This window comes from Vipera ursinii (genome assembly GCF_947247035.1).
Source record: "Vipera ursinii genome assembly, chromosome: 5".
Classification (NCBI taxonomy): domain Eukaryota; kingdom Metazoa; phylum Chordata; class Lepidosauria; order Squamata; family Viperidae; genus Vipera; species Vipera ursinii.
Window position 1 is genome coordinate 27,563,775 of NC_139518.1, and position 7,606 is coordinate 27,571,380.

Here is a 7,606-nt window from a genome sequence, read left to right on the forward strand (position 1 = left end):
GGGGTGTCTGAATTTGTCATAAGCTAAGTTATAAGCAGACACATTTCATCTTAAATCATCAGCTGAACTCGAATGTGCATTCACTCAAAGGTGCAATTGAATTCAGTAGGATTTACTAAAAAATACTGAAATTTCAAATTGCAATATAAAGAAGTTTTCACTTCCACGTAAGACCTATGCCTTATCTTCCAAATGAAACTGTCAGTTCTGTCGACTTTATTAAGCAAATTTTTTAAGTGTTCAGATTCAAAGAGAGTTTGGGATAGGTTTTTAAACTCCATGGAATTCAGCCCTTGCAATGTAAATGCATTTCAAAAGCCTCACCTGTCTTTGTTCCTGAAATCAGTGGTGGGTAAATCTTATTTCTTGTCACATCTCAGTGTCTGTTTGATGAGCGGTTTTATGATATCTGGGCTGAACTTTGATAGCAACGTCAACCACAGATTTTTTTTTTTTATTTGGATTGCGGAAGTAATTAACGCGCTCAAAAAAAATGAGTTCTCCCGCTGGAGATTTTCCTAGCCTTCACCCAAATTGCTGAGTGGAACAGCACAACAGGTTGTACGAGAAGTTAGCCTGAGTTTTTATAATCAAAATGATGACTGATACTAAATAATACGCATTACACATTTAGAGATTAGAACCTGAGTCTTTACTATTTCACCTGCTTGGTTTTTGGGAAGGACAGAAAAGGAACTATTTCTACTGTTCAATTCACAGCTTTGGTTTTCTTGACTTGATATTTCATATCCTATATATAGGGGGACAGTTTTACCCTTAGATGTAACATACTATTTAGCAGATTAAATGACCATCCAAATGAAAAGTCAGATGATGAAGAATTGTTTGAGCCTTGTCTGTATTAGGAAGACATTTCTAGTTCTGATTATATTTGCATCCAGTCACTACAAAGAAGCCTAATGCATTTCATTAGAATGAAATGACACACCGATTTTAGCAGCTCACAAAGTAGGTAGGTGAAGAGGTATTTTATTGTTTCTCAGTGAGATGCCTTCAGGAAACAAAGATTAAATTCGTTCCCAGTTGGTTATTTGACTATTTTAAAAGCAATTTTTCCTTCGGTGTAGGTGTGCATTGTTTTGTTTTCGTTTTGTTGTTGCCAGCTTTATAGGAAACACCCGGAAACATTTTATTTGAAATGTACAAGAGCAAGGCTAATTCTAGGCAGCGAATCTCTCCACCCTACTGAATTTCTTTTATTTCTTTTATTTAATGTGAAATACAAATACTGACTTTCAAAAATCAGGGTATTCCATAATAGTTTGCAATATCTTTTTGCAAGGGCATTTTCTTATATTACTCCATTGGAAGTTGGTCCGTGCAAGATATGAAATTTTGGTATATTAGCATGGAACTCATGGGATCCCTTTGGGACCTCAAATGGGTTAGGCTGCCAGCCAGTTTAAGCTAGCATTTGAAATTAAAGCAGACAGAATCCAAAGGCTGATGTGAAGAAAAGCTGATCTGTAGAAAGAACACATTGTGAATCGACAAAAGGATAAAGACTTAACAAGCGCAAAGAAATAAATGATGCACCTGATGATGGACCTTCCCAGGAAAGTCCATTAGATACTGTTAAACTGAAGGGGAACATATTGCAGTGCTATACATGAAAATTTCAACTTCAGGTCTATTGGGTCAATGAGATTTTGCTCTTAGTCAATACCTTTTAAGATCTGACTGAAGGTCCATTGTTTCAGTTCAAGAAAATTGTACAAAATTCAATTCTTTACAGAAAAATAAACCCTTTAATGTTATTAATGCTCGTTTCCTTTGGCATTACATATAGTGATGCATTTGCACAATACATTAAATCAGATCTAGCAGCTGTATTCCTAAAACATTCTAAGTCTGATTAATAATAAACTTGGTTTGTGTATGTAAGTGTGCTCTAGTGTATGAGAGAAAATTATCCCATTTGATTATATATTGCTTGATTTATTTGCAAACTGAGAGAAAGTTAATTCAATTATCCAAATTCTGATCAGAGCCCATGTAACACTTGGGAAAATTAAACCATAAAAACATATTTTAAATATTTTTATATAGTAAACCAGCTGCTCTCTGGATATTTTTTTTATTTTCTCCCATTTTCCTATAATCCCCAAAGTGGCTTTGCAGATTGAGCTTTATGAGCACTGAAGTCCACTATACCTGTAAGACATCAGGAGGAACAAAAAGGGGTTGAGATCACAGATCTTATATGAATGTTTGAAATGACAAAAAAATTTGTGAGGCACATATTAGACATTGTAGTGATCAAGCTATCTACAAATGTCTTGCTTAAATAACAGCTACCATATTATCACTGACACTCGCAACCACTTGGAATGAGGACATCAAGAATTACAATAACCATATGTGTGAAAGAATAATTTCTCATCACATTTTTTCTCCCATAAGGTCCACTTCTATTTGCAATAACTAGTCATATACAGGCCAAGAGGTATATGTTGTATAAAATATTCAATGCTTGCACAACAGTCCCTCAAAAGCTGAACAGCGCTATAAAAGCTCAGCCTCAGTGACTGTTAAGAAGTAATAAAGTAATAGTAATAAAGATTTCTAGTCATCTGAACATGTCAACATGTCACAATTCTCTTTCTTTAAGCTTAGGCACCAGAATTTCAAGGCAAACTCTGTGATAAGACATGGGTCTGTTCCTAGAAGTTCTTTCTGAAGAGAGATTGAAGTCAACCCATGAAGTAATGATAGGTCCTGGACAACTTTTCCCAATCTGACAACCTCTGGATGCATTTAACTACAATATCCAAAGAACCATTGATTGAGGATTATGGCATATACTGTAGACATCAGCACATCTGGAAAGCAACTGATTATAGCAATTTTAAATAGAACTGGGTTCACATATTTTTTTAAAAGTTGCAGTCATGAATCTGAATCCAATACTAGGTTTTCTGGATGGAAATTCATGACAAGAGAATGGTCAAGCAGAAGGAAGAAAAATTGGAAGCCATTGAACTTTGCAGAAGAACTTTCCCTTTTCAGTTTTGTTGACAGGTCCTCACCCACCCTGGTTGTTTTGGTTTTTTTCTCTCAGTATCAGATATACTGATTGAGATTAATTAATAACCCGTGTATAGATGGGGTTTTTCATCCCCCAGCCCAAGGATTCAAACTGAAGTGCCTCTGGTTTTGCATTGCAAAATGGTTGATTCCCCCCCCTTCTGTTCAATCATGTCTGATTCTTGTAGACTGACGAGACAAGTTCCTGAAGTTTTCTTTGCAAGCTTTTTGTGAGTTGATTTCACATTGTCTTTTCCCTAGGGCTGAAAAGAAGTGACTGGTCCAAGGTCACTCAGCTGCCTTCCTGCCTAAGATGAGCCTAGAACTCATGGTCTTACAGTTTCTAGTCTGATGCTTTAACAGCTACACCATACTGGCTCCTAAGACAGTTGTTAATAGGGTCTACAGAACAGGTATGAGAGATTAGACAGCTTGAATATGAAAGGAGGTTCCTAGGGGCTGCCTCCAAGAATCGGGCAGTGTAAAGAAAGGAACCCATCTGATCTCTGAATGGATCTCCCATTTAAAAGAGAGGTGACACGTTGTTGTTGTTGTTGTTAGCTGCGAAGTTGTGTCTGACCCCATGGACAACGTTCCTCCAGGCCTTCCTGCCCTCTACCATCTTCTGGAGTCCATTTAAGCTCACGCCTACTGCTTCAGTGACTCCATCCAGCCACCTCATTCTCTGTCGTCCCCTTCTTCTCTTGCCCTCAATCTTTCCCAGCATTAGGCTCTTCTCCAGTGAGGTGACACAGAAGGGCATACTTGAACTTTGAGGAGGTAGCCAGGGTGCAAAAACAGCTTTTCTACCCTGAAATCCTTGGGGCAAGTCTGGCAGAAGCATCAGCCTACAATATAGAACTTCTGAAATTAACCATAAAGTTGCGATAGCCCAAACGGACCTCTTATTGCATGCCTCCCGCCCCTCTCTCTCGCTGATCTCAAGTCCTAGATAAGGTGAAATGTGGAGATACCAACTACCAGTTACTCCTTTTGACAATAGCAAACATTCTGCAAAAATGAATTCAGAAGATTCTTTTAGTTCCTTTATTGGCAAATGGCAGCTGTTGCCAAAACTTTTCTTCTTAAGGACAGTGGGATAATCCTCTCCTCCCCGCAAAAAAAGAAGGTAAATATTAATGCCTGTATGAGAGGACGACTCAGAAATGGGTGAAACTCTCTCTCTCTCTCTCTCTTTGCAGGTCCAAGTCATGCTTCAATAAAGAAGAAATATACTGGTGGATTTTAAGCAAGGAAGATACACATTCAATTTTTTTTGGCTGATCCATTTGTGTTCTTCACTGACAGACTATCAAACAATCACTGTGAAAACTAAGAAATGTCTGTCCTAGAAATTCACACGGAATGCAATCCTTTAAGAGATAACTATCCATAGTATTATTATGAGTAACAGAGAAATGGCTTTTTAAAACACAGAAATAAACTCTGTGTAGTCAAGCTTGACTCTTTATGGACATTTGATGACATGGAAGTGTCTTGCCATTACTGTATATACTGTATATATATTCAGTCTGTTTTAGAGCCTTAAAGATAAGATTCATTTTCTGGTGGTGTCTCATCCAACTGCAAATGTGCCCAACCCTGCCTAGGTTTCTGAATTATCCACATTATGAAGCTAAATGAAGGGCAGGAGAAGGGAGCAAAAGAGGTTATGGTACCGAATATAGAGAGATTTAAAAAAAGATGGACAAGATGACTTTTTTTACACATGTAAAATGAGTCTTAAGAGCTCCAAACTTTCAAGGGAATTTGAAACATAAAGATACATTTGTTCCTCTTAATCCTAAGCATCAGGGCGAAACGATGACATCACTTTCAACGTGCACGGGAGAGCAGAGATAAATAAACTGATAAAATGGCTGACGAAGGACCTAGAGGGATATTCATCACAGACAGGAACTATCTTTCATACCCCACCCCCCAGATTTGTTCGCCAAAGGAGACAAAGGAAAGCCAAGCCAAAATAACGCCGAGGTGTACTCAAACTTCACATTGCTGCCGCGCTGCTCACTTTTTATTGGCATTCCTGGGGCCTTCCCGTGTTCTCCAGATGTGCTCTGACCACAAATCCCAGAATTCCCCGGTCTCGCAGGAATTGTAGTCCGAACAACGTTTGGAGCGCATTCTATCGGGAAAGGCTAGTTGTTAAGGGAAGGCAGGAAAAAATACGATTCACGCCAACAACCCAAATGCGCCCCCAACCCCCAGCATCCAAACGGTTCTCAAGTCGTTTTGAGCTCTCCGCGCCGCGTCGGCACTGCCCTCTTCCCCACGTTAGGCAAGGAAAGCCGCCGTGTTTCTGGATGGGGTCCTTGGGAGAGACAACTTCGGTCGTTCAGGTGTGTGGTGGCACCGCTCCCTCGTCCCGAAGCTGACTGAAGATCCACGAAACAAGTCTCAGTTCGTGGCCTTCCGGATAGGAAACCACTCCATGTTCCCGACGGATAAAATGAGTCAAATGGCGCACTAAGAAGGAAAAATTTACACCTCCCCCTCCCACAAATCCCCAGCCTTGGGAGTCTTCCAAGGGCAAGAGGCCCAGGCTAAGAGCCCTTGGTTCAAGGAGATCCGGGTCCTCTCCAGGCTGACTTCCAGAGGCTCCCTCCCTCCCCCCATGTGATGCCCTCCATGGGCCCTCTGATTTCCCGAGTTGGCTTGCCTTTGTCCTCACTTACAGTCGCGGGGGGGGGGGGAGCAGGCCCATCGGATTAAGAACCGAAGGGCAAAGACAAACAAGCCAGGAAAGGTGGAGAATCGCTTACTGAAGACTTTGGGGTTATTCACATTTTCTCAGCCCAACCTACCCCATAGGGTTGTTGCTGGAGGGGAAAATGGAAGAGGGAGTTCCAAGAAGGCAGTCTTGAGATTCTGGATGGAAGGCAGGGCAGAACTATACTGAATTAATACAATCAATAAGTAACACTTTCACTCAGAGTAAGGGAAAGGCTCATCTTTCTGTTGTCCATTCCAGGTAAATCCTGCAGAGTTCAGGGAGACTCAGTCTGGGTGAGTATTTCTAGGCCTGTGAGCAAAATGAACCATCACCTTTGCTTTATCAACCAAGTTGGGCTTTTAAAGCTCTGAACAGGTAGTAGAAGCTCAGACAACCTCACTGATTGTCAAATAAATTTGTCATTGATCAGGAGGCATCAAGAACATGCTGCAAAATCCTAAACACCTCATTTTGTGGGGAGAATCTCGCTCTGAAGTACAGTGGAAGATGCTCCCAAGAAGGATTAGGGTGACAGGATAGTACTGTCATAAAGAGGGAGCCAAACTATTCTCCAAAGCACCTGAGGGCAGGACAAGAAGCAACACATGGAAACTAAACAGAGAAGCAACCTAGAACTAAGGAGAAATTTCCTGACAGTTAGAACAATTAATCAGTGGAACAACCTGCCTCCAGAAGTGGTGAATGTTCCAACACTGGAAGTTTTAAGAAAAGATTGGAGAACCATTTGTCTGAAATGGTATAGGGCTTCCTGCCTGAGTAGGGGGTTGGGCTAGAAGACCTCCAAGGTCCCTCCAGTTTGTTGGTGTTCTTTTAAACTTCCTAATTTCTGCAATCTTTGAAAATAACTCCTTAACCCAAAACATCCCCCCCAACTCTTTTAACCCTTTCAAATGTATTTGCTTAGTTAAAAATAAGCTGATCATTTTCCAAAAAAGTTTGTTGAAGGAAGCAGAATCCTTGGTCTTTGAGCAGGTGGGAACAGGAATACTTGTAATGTGTTATCATGCTTGTCATTCTCAAAAGAGAGATTATGAGGAGGCCGGTGAAGGTAGATTAAGAATGAAGGAGACACAGCTTAGTGCTCCAAAAAGTCTCTTGCCTGGCTTTAAAAACAGGAGGAGCTGGCCTACCTTTGGGGCCATCTGGCTGCTCTGGGGCTTTGGCCTCACGCTGTATGATTTTTCTCCGCGGAAGCTCTCGGCATTTATTGAATTCATCAAAAGCAAACTTTGGCTGTTTCTTTTTTTAAGTAGGGGGCTAAAATAATAAGTCGACCACTGTGACATTCTCTTGACTTGGGCCATTTTTCATAACGCAGCTGATACTCTTTTGTGCAGCTAAGGAGACTAAACAGATGAATAACGAGGAAAGACACACACCCCCTCCAAATACCCTCCTAAAGCTCCTTCCAGCTTTTTCTTACTTTTAAAAAGTTTCCTGAAATGAGAGGTTCCTGTAAAAAGAAAAAAGAAAAAAAGGAGGGGGGGGAGAGGGGAGTGTACCCACCACCAAAGCAAACCAGGATGTCCCGACTGGATTCAGAAATGATTTCCCCCACAACTCACTTCGCTCCCCAAAGTTTGTGCAGCTTGTGAAGCTACCCAGGTGGTGAGAGCAGGGCAGGCCAGGCCTTGAGCTGGTGAGGGGCTCAGACAGGAGCAGCTGGCAGGGGATGGAGGCTGCTTGGATTTGTTTCTCCCCAAACTTCCAGCAAGTCGCATATTTCTTTCTCGTCGTTTGTGCTTATTCTTTTTTTTTTTGATGTGCCTCTCTTCCATAGCCTTCCTTGTCAGCTCTAAAGCC